The following is a 16860-nucleotide window of genomic DNA, read 5'->3' on the forward strand; positions in this document are numbered from 1 at the left end:
ACTAAGGGTGCCAAGCTTAATTCATTTAAGACATTTAAATGCTGAAAAATGGACCAAATCGTGGTCTTCTGTCACGTGAGCCAAGGATGAAAATAGAGTTCAAAATAGGAGTCCTAGAACACGATAGAGAGTGCCTTCACTCCTGTGTATTCTCAGAGATGAGGATTCTTTGTGAGGCCAAGTTCAAAGACGATCTTCATGGCAGAAGGCATGGGCAATGAGAGATGTCGGGCTAATTGGGTGAAAGTGTAGAGTCAGGTCCATCTCCTTCGACCTGGGTCTGGGCTTACGTGCTGCTAAGTGAACAGAATGTTCCAGACATGGCACAAGCATGCCAACCAACTGTATTGGTCCATATAACAAAGGACCTTATAGTTTGAAAACCAAAGAGAAACTGTGTATCTAATACTTTTGAAGATGACATGTTTTAGACATAGGCATATGTTGTCCACCTGACTTTGGGCGGCCAATTACAATCCTAGTTCCTATAGATACTATATTTAGATGTTCCCCTCAAGCAATTCCCGAACCCTAGTAGGTTTTTCATTATTTGCCAACTAGTATGTCACCACTGACCAATGTTTGATATATAACTTCTATTTTGTGAAAAGATTGCTGAGAGAAATTGAGCGTACATCCGTTGATGTTCGTTGTAACTCCCTGCTTTAGATAAATGTTAATTAAACAGTACTTTGCCATCTTCCTGAGTTGGTTTGGTTATTTGGACTTGGAGTTATTCTGTGTGATCCCATCCATTACACGAACGTTCCTAAAGGGCCCTAAGCTCAAAACATACATTCTCTTACAAATGCATGCAATCTACCACAACCAAAGTGGCAGGTAGCCAACAAACTAGTGGGGATGGCCACTATTGTACATGATGGTAAAGCCTGTGTACCCCAATCACTCATTATCAATCGAGTTGCAGATGCCCTTCAATGACCCAGCCTTTCCTGTGAGTAATTGGATGGCGGATACACACCACCAGATGTTACAATGATTAGGGTTGGTGCAAAGGTGTCAGGTTTGCCTCGTTGAAGTGGAGGAGTGTAAGAAGAGTAGTCATGGACAGGGACTATACCAGTCTGAGATGTTTCAGTGGTAGAGCATAATGGTTTTCGCGTGATTTAGGTGCTTGTGCCAAGTGCAGTCAAAATGCCAGAGTGGCAGCGACATCAGTGGTTCTACTAGTTGTGTTATTGTGAGCGACAGTGTCATACTAGGCCAGGTCAAGAAAGTCTAACAACACACAGATGTCATTTAAGGACTTTAAGGACATCTTTGCCCATTGGAGAGAAATGGACTGTCTGGTCATCAGATGAATGACTGTATTTTACCGGTATTTGCTTTTGCAGCGCTGGATGACAAAATAGCAGCTGCGCTGATACAAATTATAGAATCTAATGAGCATGCGCTCTTATTTGAATGAAAACATTACTCTAGCCGTCATTGTTCAGTGCTAATTAAATGAGTTTTGTTTAAACCCACCGGTTGCACCTGCATTGGCTCCATTGACTGGTGTTGCTGTAATGATCAGACCTTGTGATTTGCCCACTGCAGAGAATTATACTCCCATCAGAATTAAGACATAAATGCCAGACTCACCAGGACTCAGCACCCAATGGGGTTTCAGCTTGCTGCCGATGCAGAATGGTACATTTTTCTAGCATCTACCTAGGACCGCAGTGGAGTTATTTACGACATCCTACCAGATTCCTTGCAGAGCACAATTTCCTAACAAGGACATATGCGACCGAGCAGTTGGAGAATTGAAGGACGGATGGCTTCCTTGCCTGAGCGGTTATTTGGCTCATTATGCCAGACACGGCGCCATTTTAGAAGTGCTCGTTATTTCCTAGTGCTCTTCCTTATGATCATTCACAGGAAGAGCCGAGTGTATAAAAAAGAATTCAGGGAATATTCAAACCGTAACCCCTGCAGACCTCTATCTTGAAGTCAAAAATGACACTTCGAAGTGTGTGTGTGTTTTTAAGCATGTTCTTTCAAAGAAATAGTTTCAAGAAAAGGTTGGGAGATAACTGTCACTGTTTCTTGCTGGCAAAAGATAGAGAGGCCATGCCTGCTGCAGCCAAGAGATCCAACAGGAACAATGGTACTCTCATTTTTAAGAGGTAAACAGAAATATTATCATGCTCTTATGTGGTGCTTTGTACTGGGCCTCCTCTACCTCTAAGGTGGCTTTATTACCCAGCTACTCCATACTTCTACCTCAGAATGGAGAAGGTCTGAGTCGGCTGGAAATCGAACATCTGACCCAAAGAATGCACACAGGTGCCGTCATCAAGCAAATAAATTGCAGAGCGATGCCGCACGCGTATTAATCTGCAGTGTCTGCTTGCTGGACATGCTCCAATAAAGCACAGCCCCAGCTTCGACAGGGAAACAGCTGTCCTAGTGCTAACAGGGTAGGATATTAGTATTAGGACAAATATTGGCACAGCTGCAACAATGCATTGAAAGAATAAGAATTTGCACTGGAAACATACATGAATAACATGTAGTTCTCCTCCCCCCTTGCTTTCCGACATGTCAATTGCTCATGACTCAAACTAAATGTTGGTGAATGCCGAAAGTCATGCATTTTGCAAATTCATTAGCAAATATTATGCCTCCAGTCAATCAGCTGCATACTCTTTACTGCAGCTGAAGTGATCTGTCAATGTGGTGTTGATAAAGGGCTAGCGGAAAAAAAGTCTTTTTTTCCCGCTCCTTCCCCTTATTTGGTCTTCGTAATAAACAAAGAAAGAGACAACAGGTCCAGGGAAGCCTCCTCTGATGCTGGTGGTGCATTACGGAGTACAGAAGAATCCGCCATGTTTTCAGAGTTATTGCCAATGTCGCGATAATAAAGAAAATGATATTGGGAATGAAGCGTACAGTAAAGATGGTGTATAAATGAAGATTTTGGACACCATAAAGAGTGCATTTTTCAATGATAAAGGAGGTTTACATGAAATAATTGGGGCCGTGTGATTGGGGAACCAGGTGAAGCACTAAGCAGTATAATATGCATGCATATTACTCCATGTCTATTTAGATATATGCCTCATTTTCGGGTCCCCCGCTGAGTTCAAAAGTGCTATGACGAGGCACAAGGGTGTAACACCTATAGCCAAATCTTTATTCACACTGTGGGGGATTTTGAAGGTTTCTGAAGGTGGAGTGGGGACACGGATCCGATGTACTGTTTCCGCTTTGAAGTTCATGCTGGCGTGAAACCAATGAATTCCCATTGAATAAGTGTGTTTTTTGCACATGATAATAGCAGGCAAGGGGAGTCCATAAGGATTCATTGGGCCTCTTTAGGAGTATGGAGATAACCATGCCGCTTTTAGCGGCATGGCTACCCCCATACCGGGTACCGGGTCCGGGTTCCAGAATTCCAGAAATAGGGAATTACCGGGCCATGCCGACTTTGGTGGGCCTGGTAATTCCCATTCTCGGGACCCGGACCCGGTACATCCCCATTCCCATTTGAACCTCCATAGGGCTCCATGGGAATGGGGAGGATGCTAACAACGGGCCCGTTAATGACAGGCTCTTTGTTAGCATCCTGGTCCACTAGTGAGTCCCGCTAAGGACGCCTGGTCTGACCAGACGTCCACAGCGGGACCCGCTGCAGACCTCGTAATGTGGCGGCCCGGAATGTACGTGCCGGTCCCTTACCAGCACCATACAATCCGTGGCCACCCTCCTCGTAATGAGGCCCATTGTTAATGATTCCCACGGGCATAAATTGCAGAAGACATTTACACTTTTTGCACTATGCGGCGCAAAAACGTGTACACGTGATTTTGACCTGTCTGCACCTGTTTTGCACTGAAGGGACCATTTTGCGCAACACTGCAAACATAGCTGTGCCCCCATGTGCGCTGTTCTCTATTTTTATCAATATTGTTACCTGTGTAAGTGCTGTATGTAACCTTTCAGTCAAAACTTTATAGAGATAATGTGTTTGGGCATTCAATGTAATTTCTTTAAGACACATTTTATCTGCTTAAAACAAGCACAATTTATTATTAAATTCTTAAATAAGAGGTAAGTAAGGGTAACTATTTGGCTTTCATAGTTAATCTGTTACATCTACCAAATTACATTCATTTGCCATCATTTTTAAATTAAAATATTTGGATCAGGGCAGAATTCAACACTTATTATACATTTACATCTGCATTGCAAAATACACGTACATTTCTAAAGTGAATTTCTTAATCATGAATACTCTACGCGTTTCGAGAGATGACTCTCTTCTTCAGGAGCAGTAACTTATGACAAATTTTCAATATTTATCAATATTCAATGATTCCAACATTTTCTCGTTTTTGCAAACCATATTTGCAACACATTTGTCGTTCACTGTCCTTGATGCCAATGTGAAGTAATGGGTACTCGTTTTCTGCCTATGCGAATAGTTGAGGTATTCCTAAAATGTAAAATGAGCTTACATTAGAATTCTGCAGTGGCGTGCTCTAGAGTTAGATTAGATGTTGGTGATCAGGATAGGTTTGTTACCTTATGGAGCTCTGTGTATGTGCTAGAGGAATGCTAGACGCTTGAATCTCTTCTGTTCCTTGTCCATATAGTTCTTGGCCATGTATTTCACCTTTCCTGTAATGTATATGTAGAGTTCAGATACGAGTTACACCCCTTTTTTTGGGCTATTACAGCTAAGTAGCTTTAATGCGGAGATGTTATTTACAAGCTGCTCAAACAGTTCTTCTGGCCATTCTGAGTGTGGTTACCACGTCTATTCTTATCTTGTGTGTCGTGTTGAAGTGTGTTCCACCTGTTTGAGGAGGATGGGTTATATTAAGAATATTGTGTCTGCTGTTCCCCCCAAGTACAAGACAGACAATCCATCTTGAATCTATATACAATACATATATCCGACACACGCCGTTTTACCTGGTAGTATTTCATGTGCACGCTGAGGGGTGATCTCAAGCAGTGGGTCCTAGCTTTCACTTTTACTCAGTCTGTGTTCCTTGGCTCTATCTGTGAAGAACGTTGGATGTGCAGTAGTTAGGAGTGGTTCCCTCGTTCTAAGTGGCTCATAATTTCTCTCATTCTGCATACTGGCAAGTGGGTACTTACTCGTCCTGTGCGGCGTTAGCTTCTGGAGTCCCTGTCTATGCTGCTGTGTTGAACGCAATCCTGTTGCCAGGCAACGTTTTTATACGGACGTGCTGTTATGTTTCACGTGACCTCTCAGTGTGATTGTGGTTAATAACACAGACAGCAATTATTTAACAGGTAGCTCATCTAATCAGTCTCTTTAAACCAATAAACGCTCTCCTGCATGTTGATAATAACCTCGACTTTTAAGAAAGTATACTTTAGGAGTGTAGAGACCCCAATTCCCACAATCACACTGAGAGGTCACGTGAAACCCACGTTTGTGCATAGAGTGGTGCTGATGGATCAGTGGAAGGGGAGAATAGAAAGGGGTGGGCAGTGACCAGATTAGGACGATTGTCGGAGAAGGCAAAGTGGGTGAAGGGAGGTGTCCCATTGTTGGGGCATGGGCTGCTACAAGGGGATATATGCTGTGAGCACCTCACTTTTGGGCACAATCTCTCCAGCAAGTGGACAAGGACTGAATGTGCATGAATACAGAACACCTCATCTCTAGAGAAGTGTTTGCAGTGATGGGCCATATACTACATTGGGCCTCATTACGACCCAGGCGGTAAGTTACCGCCTGGGTCGTACCCTTACCACCATGGTGTAAACTATGTTTACACCATGGTGGATAGCGGATTTACCGCCCCATTCCAAGGTGAGTGGGGCGGTAAATCCCAATTTCCCATTTTACCCTTCCCCATTCCCATTTTTGCCCCATAGGGCATAATGGGAGTGGGGAAGGCGCTAATTACGCCATCGTAAATTACGGTGGCGTAATTAGGACCATGGTCCCTTAGCGCCATGGATTTTAAGGCCTGCAAAAAGCAGGCGTTAAACTCACCATGGCGCAAAGGGACCTCGGAATCAGGCGTTAAGGGTCGGCGCCGTTTACGGCGCCGTTAACCCCTTGACGCCTGATTCGTAATGAGGCCCATTGTCTTTGCATACAAAATCACTCAGATTTCATGCCTTTAGCGAGAGGCCAAAGAATGGATGATCAGGTAGACCCAACAACCTCAATGTAAAGCCTTCCGAAAGAGAGCAAGACAAAATTGACTAGTCATTTCCTGTCTGAGCATCACCTATTTCCCATAAATACAACAAATATTAATTTGGGAGGTTTTGATATGGATCGCAATCCGTGTGTCAATTTTCTAAAGCCATTCGGTGCTAGAGGCTATACTGACAGAACCCATTTCTGCCAATGCACCGATCTAAATCCATCAACTGGCAGAGAGGAAGTTGTGTTCCTTTGTTAAATCTTTTGTCCCTTTCCAATCGCATTGGATCTATCCGCTATTTGAGGTGAACGCCTTTGTATACCTGATCTGATCCACAGAGCCCATCAGACACCGCAGGTGAAAGGCTCCATATCCCTGGGTTAATTACTTTAGCCCATCCTGTCTTGGGTGGGGGCATTTGAATCCCTTTGACAGTACTCTGGACGTTGCAGCTGCAAGGTTATGTATCTATATAGTAATTCCAGAGGACTGTACTCTTTTACTGGGTTCTCTGCCACTACATTAAAAACATTGCTTCTATGCAGGGTGTCTTAACAGTTTTCTACCACGTCTGAGGCATGGTATAATAGCGGTTGCTATTAGCTATTGTAATGGTAGAAGATTTAGTTCAAACTTGCAAATGGCTGAATTGGACTTGCGGGGCTGTACTCCCTAGGCTAAATGCAAATGTTTGAAGCAAGTGCTTAACTCACCAAGCTATCTTATAGATCCGATAACCAGATCCTGTTGTTTTTGCATGAGACCGGTTCAATTTCCTCTGAGTGAATTCTCAGATGCGCAGGCTTCCTGAAGGCAAAGTTCCCATTTTATTGGGAAAATGCTGAGACTTATGTTTTCTGCTGAGGGCAGATTCCTCATCCCTGCATGAACTCTTCCTTCCTAGGGTCGGCAATTTCCCAAGATATGTGAACTCAATAAAATAATTACAGTTGACTTGTTTTATATCCCTGGGTGACTTCCCAGGACATGCAATTACTACAAGTGGCATATTGTCTGTCCTTAGTTGAAGACACAGAACAGGGTGTTCCTCTGAGTGACTTGCTTTATATCACTGGGTGAGTGAATCCCAGAATCCATTTTTCCTACAGGTGACAAAATGCATTTCCTGTCTTAATCACAATAATCAATTTTTCTTAATTCCATTGTAATTGTGGGTCATTAATCCACTGGCACCTTTGGCAGAGCCGGTTGAAGAATGGTTGATGCTACCCATGTGTATTGTAGGGGTACTTGCAGAGGCATTTGGCCTGTCTGAATATGGATGATTGAATAGGGAGTTGTGGGAGGGCTGCTTGAGTAATTAAGGTTACCACCACTCTTCCAGTTTGTTTGTCACAGGTTCTCTCTCTGCCTAAAACCCAGAAGCCATCCATCATGCAGTGTGCCAATTCCTCTATCTTTGGCTAAATTCCAGTAGAACCAGTAGAACCATATATCCTTTACTTAATAGGCCATGGTTTGTTCCAGAGGCCAGGAGATTCCTCTGAAACTTTTATTTCAATTTCAACAGATACATGTGTTACACATACTTCCTTTAAGTGAGACAATACCCAGAATGCAACTTGTGAAATGTAGTGTTTTGTCCCTTTGACAAGGTCCACAATCCATCTGTTGTCCCTGTACACAGACACTTTACTTTGCAATAGTGATTAAACAGTAGTGCTGCTGAACTGTTCCAACAACACATTCTTAAATGTTCATCTGGCAAAATTGGTCTCCCACATCAATTCAAACGTGGTTGCTCCTCTATTGGACTCCCATTTGATGTGCTATCACTGACAATCCTCAGGTCTGGAGACAAAATATGTTGACCCTGTGTACCTCTGGGACTGGGATAGGTTGTGTGTTATGGTGTGTCCTGCTCTCGATCTTATGACCAAGCTTCCTTTATTTGCCATCAACTACAGTGGGGACACATCGCATTTCCTTCTCTGGTGTTGTCTTCTTCCTTTTCTCCTTTTAGTCTGTCCTTCAGCTTTTTCAGTGTTTGTCTCTATGTTATAGTTTTTTGTTATCCATAATTTATGGTCACCGAGCAGGACTTGTCTGATTGTTCTGGCATAACATCAGGCATTTTGAGCATGTCTGATATGCATGGTATATCTAGCATAGACCCTGCTCTCGTGGTTTTCGTTTCCTCACGTATTATGGCCATTTTAAGGGTACCCAAAAACAACCCCTCATCATATTGTATGCTTGATGCCATAATCCATGATCTTCAGAAATCGCTCAACCCTGTGATTGTTGAATGCTGCTTTATTGTAGGGTTTGGACATGTTTCTTACTCCCATTGTTAGGATGATACTTTTGTGGGCAAATTAACTCTTTGTACGCCATTGAAGGACAGTGCTCGGACAAACAGGAGTTGCAATTGTTCATCCATTAGAAATGAGGCATATATTCCTGAAGACATTGAACCAAACATTCCACTGTGTTTACCATACTTTTACCATAACCTGTACCTCTAGAGTGGAACAGACTTGCTAACCTTTCTAATGTTCCCCCAATTATTTACTTACAGTATTGACAAGTCCATCAAGTCATGGGAGCCAACATTTTTTACATTGTGACTTTTTTGTGGCCAAAGTACATCTGTGTCATTTTAGTACTTTGCCTTAAACACCCCATCTTATGTTCTTGGGAAAAACCAGGGACAGGCATTTCAGACTTACACTGTCACCGGTTACTGAAAGCTTTGATTTTCCCAGCAGTGCCTTTATCTGGGTAAAAAGGATCATTGGTTCCTATTGGGAGGATAGCTCAGGGGCAATGTGCTCGCCTTCGAAGCAAGATGACACGTAGCAACACAGGTTTGATCCCCGGGTCCGTGCTAAGAAACCTCTGCAAATCAAGCACATTAGAAATAACTTATCATATCATACACCCAGGAGAGGGATAGCAGAAAAGTAGCACCCCAGTGGCGTCCCTTTTTTGAAGCCAAAAAAACAAGCTGTAATACAATGAGCCAATTACTTGATGGTGACCTTCAAGACCAGGGTTGTCCAACTCCAGGCCTCGAGCACTAGACACATGTTGGATTTTCAGGATACCCCTCATTAATATTCCTTAGATAAATCTGCATACAATCATTCTAAATGTATGCACATTTCTTCTCCCAAATATTTATGAGCGATGTTCTGGAAACCCGTCAGGATTCTGGTCCTTGAGGCCTGGAGTTGAACAAGACAAAGGCCCAAAAAGCTGATTGGGTGGTCCTCCTCACACTGAGATGGACATTCATATTCTAGATGTTTCCTTTGTGAGCTGTGCGCTGGCAATTCTTCATCTACCACTGGGGGAGCTTCCCCTTAACCATCATCTAACCCTAATCTATGCACTGAATGATGCCTTTTCCTCACTTTCTTTCCCTATCCTAGTATTGGAAGTGGTATTTAGTTAATGACCCTCAATGCTTGGGTGCTTCTGGCTAATAGTTCCTAAAGTCCCATGTCAAACATACAGCAGCACTGTTCTAGTAATATAAGACTGAGTGCATGGCGATTGGGAGGGTTAACTGTTAAAAGGGAATACAGGCACTGCACAATGAACTTGCGCCTGTGAGTCTATCATGCACATTAACTTACGTTCTTTTTCAACACACCGTGTTACAGGAAAGGGCTACATTTTTCCGTTGTGGATATTTTGTTTACTTTGTGCCGCGCCTCAAAATGTTATACAGTAGTTGCTGATGAACGGTTTGAAATGGTGGGTTAATAATGTAACTGGTTTCAACAATTAGTATCTGATTACATTCCCATGTAATAGGCTAGCATTCTTGAAATATGTTGTTAATTTGATATCCATTGCTTGCAAAGTGCAAGTTACATTTGAATATGTTGAGTTACTTCTGCACATTCTTTCATAGAAAATGGTACTTTTTTAAATAATAATAATGACCTCCCATCCCAAGATATGCTCCTACCAAAAACCCAAGTCAGTATCCCATTATTATGCAATGATATTGGAAATCCGCTGAGTCGGATGTAGTGGAATACCTTCCGGATCATAAATAAGTAAAGATTATGTAAAACTGCGACTGGTTGCCCGGCCACTGAACTATATAATCTGCTTCATTTCATTTCTAAAGTGTACAGAAGGTCAGTACATTAGGGTGGGCCAAGAATCCCTTAGATACAGGATCTCTAGAGCATCCAATATGCATTGTCCCACTTGGTTTGACTCTCAGCATTTGTTGGATTGCTATCGAATAAACCAGTACAAACCTAAAGTAAAGGAGAGCAAAAGAAGGCAAGAGGCTAATTTCTCATGAGTATTTCGGAATGTTAGAACGTTGGACTGTCAAATGCCAAATTGGGTCTGCCATTTTCTCCCAACCCCATATGTAATCCTTAATATAATCTCTCTCTATATATATGCTTCTAACTGTAATCTTAATATGATGTCTGGATCTATAAATCCTCACCGATCCTGGTCACCGAAGTTCCTGCTGCCTGATCCTTATTTGCTGAATCCTGTTGCCCACTTTCACTCCCCAAGTCCGATTCCATTCAATCGAACCAGCCACCTCATGTGCCCTCTTCCTTTGTCCTTTTGTGACCCATACTTTGTTTCCCAGTTGCCCATCATCCTTGCTTCATGCCCTCTTCTGCAGCCCACTCATCCCTTTCTCCCATATCAGAATGGGGGTTTACCCCTGTTCTCTGGTCCACTCATCCCCATACTTTAAGTCATAGATTTCACATTTCTTAAATTTGGAGGGTTTCATCCCATGCCTGCCCTGTCCCACTGCACATACCCCCCTCAGCCCTCTCTTTCTGTACCAAGCTTCTCATACATCTGCAGACAACTTTTACCTGACGCTGTCCTGTGGTCTTTACCCCACACAGTGCATCATAGACAGCAAGGACAGACTAAGATTCCTCCACCGAAAAATAATTTCTGAAATCTAAATTGAAAGTTGAGTTCTAATACATGTCATCGGGCAGACTGGAATTCCAAAAGCCAAACTCAGTCAAAGGCGATTCAGTCAGGGGGTGGGTTTGAGGGATGTGAGTAAATCCCCCTCATTCTTCTAACCAAAACAGTATTACGGCACCATATTACTGTATCCCTTTGTTGTACGATGCTCCATTGCTTCCTAGCTAGGCTTGCCCTATATGAAACCCAATACTGTAATGCATAAAAACATGCATACATACTTAGATTCAAAAATAATAACAATTGTGCACTGTTTACAAAGAATTAATGTATTAAACTAAATGCAAGTATTTAACCATCGATACAAACAGGGGACAGAAAGGTGGAAACCAAAAAATTAGGAAATTAAATTGAGAACATTATTTTCCATTCTTTTTCTTTTTCCTTCTAATGTCCAGGATTAAGTGAAGTGAATACTTTTTTGTATTCAGTTTTGGAATGCAGAAGTGGATCACGCGTTGGGAAATGTGCAAAGTGCCAGGACCAGAAAACCCTGGTTGCCAAATGTATAACGCAGGATCTGTAGACTCATCAGTCCAATGTAAGTGGGAAATGGTTGGACCCATCCTCGAGGGCAGAGAACGGGTCGGGTGTGCAGAATTTCCAACATGAATAATTATGAGATAAATGAACATTCAATGGAATCACAGGGACATCATTGACTTTTTCAGAGGCTATGCTGAGGACCTGATAAGTTTATAGGCTCAAGGGCGAGAGTGTTTCACTGCAGGGTTAGATCCACGTGCTCCCTGTAGCCGAAAGATGTCCTTCAGCCCTGCTCTGCATCAGTATGCAAAGGGACATGCATTGGAATTCTACAACTGTTGGGCCAGGTACTGCTGATTTCATTTGCTGTGGCAACCTCCAAATAGACTGCCGCACAGAGGGATAAGCGACATATTAACATCTGGGGAATGGGGCACAGCCAATCACGTTGCTCAGAGCAATTTATTTATTTATTTGTTTTTGGTTTTACAAGAAAACCTTTACAAAAGCATAGTGCATTTCCTTAGATAAAATTACTAACGGTTCTCGGAAGCCAGGGAGTAGCTAAAAATCCTGAAAGGCCAATGAGTGACCACCAGGAAGCTCATTAGACTGTGTCATCTTTTGATGCTTTGTTAAAATGGTGAGTTCCTCTGATACTTTTACTATCGCGGCAGTGAGCATAATTTCCTGGCCGGAGATCAGTCTGTTCAGAGCAAGCGTTGCAACCTATACAAGTGCATCATTCTGAGAAACCTGAGTGCTGTGCCACCGTCTCCCCTCAACACTTTTATAACCCTCCCACTTCCATTGCCTCCACCAAGCATGATCTGCCCACGCAAGATCTAGAGGCTCTTTCGGAATTTCAAAAATGAAAATAATGATTTACCGGAGCCTCGGAGGAAGCACTGCTGGTGGCAGACATCACTAACATCATTAACACTGAGCATTATCACCAGTGACATGAACACAGAAAACGGACTTCTGCTGTCCAGCATGGCTCACAGGCTATGCTAAGTAAGTCATTCAGTTTGATTTTTACATTCCAAACGTGAGCCTAGGTGTGCACATTGCTGGTGCTAATGTCAATATAACCTGAAATGGTGGACTGACCCTGCCGGTAACTACACCACCAATCATTTTAAGGGGCCCTCGTTTTGCTTGGGCATCTACCTTGCATAGTGAGCCATTATTGGTATGTATGGCCAGCCACCGTGAGTTATATTGCCTTAGTCTAGCACGGTCTTCCTAGCAATCTTGCAGTATTAACCAGAGCCAGGACAGGACGCATTTGGTGGTTACCAGGGGTCGCACCTTTGACCCCTGAGGTCTCCCTTGCTACCCCTGCGGTCTCCCTTTCTACCCCTAAACAACAAATTGAAGCTCCTGGGCTGTGGTCAGTGCCATGTGGCTCTTTGATTCTGGAGTGGCTGGCTTTCTTGTTCAGGCCTCTTAAAAAAAACAGGGGGTTCCACAAGTGTAACACTTTGAGCAGTGACCCTAAATATGAAAGAATAGGAATAACACATCATTTGTCTTTCTGGAATTCTAGACAATAATTGCTAGACTCATTAAAGGTTTATTTCAGGCACACTTCAGAGTGACTGACTTAGTCTGTTCTTAAACACCTCAAATTCACAATGCAGACAAAAACTTCCAAAAAGCCTTTAGAGTAGAATGGGCATCAATTTCAGACTATGGGCCTCATCACGAGTCTGGCGGTAACCCTTAAATTCTATTACCACACCACCACATTTAAGGGTCTGCCAGATCATGGCTTTGGCGGATTTGAGCTGGGGGGAATTCTGCTGCAAAATTGCCGTTTTTTTTGGCGGGATTACCGCCGGCGGGAAATCCGCTGGTGGTAATAGCGCAAATTTTCCCCATTGGGCCCAATGGGAAATGAGGAATTCCCAAATGGGCCCAATGGGGAATGGGCAATAACCCTTCCGCCAAAGCCGTGATCCGGCGCTAATAGCGCAGGGGGGGTTTGGCAGTAGGGCTATTAACACCAGCGCTAATAGCACCGGCGTTACCGCCCAACTCGTGATGAGGCCCTATGTGTTTTGCTTTTCGCAAGTTGCAGTTATAGAATGTTTTTTTCTACCATTGTCTCTGTTACGATCATCGCAAGAAGTTCCATCTTGGTGTGCTTGATGTTTGACAAAATCCTTGTGCCTAAAAGGTTGTGTACAGTGTTTGATTGTGCCACAATTACTGCTTTGTTGTAATGTGTCTATCTTTCCTATCTCCATATTTTTCGTAGTGCACTTAGGAACAATGCTATGTGGTGCCACTTCCTGTTTTGTCAAGGGATGATAGGTTGTGTTCCATCACTTAGTGTGATGTCACTTCAGGGATGGGGTCAAATGACATCCCTTCCTGTGATGTCATCAAAGGTCAAGGGTTGTGTGATGTCACTTTCGCTACTCCTGGCATTTTGGTGAAAATACTTCCCTGAGCCAGGATGTAAGCTACTTTAGAGAAAGAGATATTTTAGATACTCCATCCTTGCAATGAGACAATATAAGACGTTTGTTGTGCCAATGTGGCGGCCCCTGGTACGGCATGCTGTAGAATTGGGTTTGTCATTAATGGAGGTTCCATAGGGGTTGTTGAAGCCTGATGCTCAACAAACATGTTCACTGTGACGATCTCTCTGAAAGGAAGCGTAAATAGGAAACATGGGGCCTCATTACGCCCCTGGCGGTAGGGGTTTAACGGCGCTGGTAGAGCTGCAGGCCCAGTTAACCCCCTACCGCCTCATTACGAGGCCCGCTCGCGGGACCCGCTATGGACACCTGGTTTTACCAGATGTCCTTAGCGGGTCCTGCGAGCGGCCCAGCATGCTACCAACGGTTGTTAGCATGCCCCCATTCCCATTGAGCCCTATGGGGGCTCAAATGGGAATGGGGATGTACCGGGTCCGGGTTCCCTGAATGGTCCCTCCAAGGTTAGAATGGCCCAGCATTTCCGCATTCAGGGAATCCGGACCCAGACCCGAGTTTGGGGGTAACCATGCCCTTATTAAGGGAATGGCTACCCCCAAACTCGTAATGAGGCCCATGGAGTCTTAACGGAGTAGGACAGGCTGACGATCAGAGTTTTATTTCCTTGTTCAAATGTTCTCCTTGATACCGGCAGTAGTTGATAAACAAAGATACCTCTGTGTAAGGACCTAACCTTATGCCTTGCTGTCTGGCATGAATACAGATAAAACACTATTGGAAAGTTACATTCAGTTCGCATCTATTTACAGACGGCATATTTGTGGACATATTTTTTTTGTACACTCTGGAGTCTGGTACGTTTCGTGGTTTTAAGTGCTTTTTAAATGATTAATGGCACTTCGACCCGGTAGGTTCCGACCACAGTCAAATGTCAGGGCTATTAATTGCCAGCCTCCAACAGATTTGCATGTTTAGACCTAGCAGAAATCAATAAAATGCATCTCTGAAAGGTTTACGCTGATTAAACGTGGAGAGACTTCCAGTGTCTGAGGCAATTAGTGCCTACGTGGAAAGAACAATCTGGAACAACAGAACACGCAATGCATCTTGAAGTTCAAGCGGAGAATCACACTTACATTCCAAAGCCACTGTCATTGGCTTTGGAATATATTTACTATATGACAAATGTCATTGTATATATGTATTTTGTAATGCAGAAGGTTGATTTTTAACCATTGCATCAATAAAAAAACAAAAGAAAAGAAAAAAATTCCAAAGCACCAATAAATAGGGGAACATTTTGGTTCTGCTGCATTTTCAGGGTTCATTCATGCCCCCATTCACCCTCAGGAAGAGTCGCGCTGTGCCCGATTTCGGGATTTCCAGGACCGTAGCCACTCACCATTCCAATCCCGGGACAGGGTTTATAAAATTAAAAAACTCCCCGGACCCTAGGATGGAGGGCTATTTCCCGGGTCTGTCCCGGGAAAACCGTAACGCCTGGTCACCCTATGCTTAACCAACAAGGCATCACTACAACACAAGTACAAGGAGTACTGGGTGCTGTTACAGAAACTGTGCACTTAAGCAAGTGCAATTATGATTAGGGCAACATTTAACTAGTGTAAAACATATTTTTTAATACATTTTTGCCCCCGTGCAATGCTTGCCCTAGTCTTTTGTGTGGCACATAAATGCATTTAAAGAATATATGTGTTTATGTTTTGTACTGGAATAATGTTTACACCGGTGCAACGTTTCTTCTACAACACCTCTGGACACAAGCGCAAATATATTTCACACTCACCAATCTCAGTACATTAAGAAAAGGAACTATCAACTTAAGGCAAGTGGCAAAGGAAACAAATGCAATTTGAAAACAATGATACTGAACACATTTGCAATTACAAAGCTCTGTTTGGCTCCCAGGCAGACACTCTTCAAAAACGATTCCAGAACTTTCGACAGCCGATGGCCGTGCCAGCAGAGCAGAAACAATGCAAATAGCATGGGACAGCATAACAACAGCCAAATGAACACACAGTATACGCCCTGTATGCCCCAAACTGGCCAATAAAGCCTATCCTCACATTAAAGAAAAAGGGCAAATATAATTACTTTGGCTAGAGGTACGCATCCTTTGAGCTATTTTATGTGCAATATTGTTCCCCTGGCTATGGATTATTCTTTTTATGAGATTTAGTATCACTTTTTGGCATTGTCACCTATTTTCATCACCGTGTTGTTTTGACGTCCCTGGTTTTTTACTCATGGGGTATGTTTGAATGCACTGGGTAATGAATAACAGAGAGTGAGAACTTGTGAACCTATAAATAATACAAATTATCCTGGCGCTGAAGTTATGATAGTGATGGTCCAAACTAGCCTGATTGGACAAGAAAATATAAACAAAGCCCCCACACAGGCTTTTGCATGGGCACGTCTAGAAGAGAGTTCCAACTACTATTTTTCTCATTTCTTATTTTCTCAGAACAGGAGGTATACGTTCAAAATGCAGAAGTGGCTACATTTGTTTCTGGAGTATTCGTTATCCTTAAGACATCGGGCAGTGCACCAATGGGAACTCATTTCCTGTATCACACCCAACATGTGTGAGGAACATGGCAATCTGCACTGCTCTTCCTGATTGTTTTATGATGCGCAGGGTGTGTCTTTGTTTTGAAGTAAACAGAATGCCTTTAACCTAAACTCTCCCCCATCAAATGATTGATTCTTTAGACTCTAGAAACACCCTCTTGCAATACGGCAACAACCCACTGTACTATGATGGATTGCAATCTGCGAGGGTGTAAAAGCCC

This window comes from Ambystoma mexicanum, chromosome 7q (assembly GCF_040938575.1).
Source record: "Ambystoma mexicanum isolate Mex_15411 chromosome 7q, UKY_AmexF1_1, whole genome shotgun sequence".
In the NCBI taxonomy this organism is placed as follows: Eukaryota; Metazoa; Chordata; class Amphibia; order Caudata; family Ambystomatidae; genus Ambystoma; species Ambystoma mexicanum.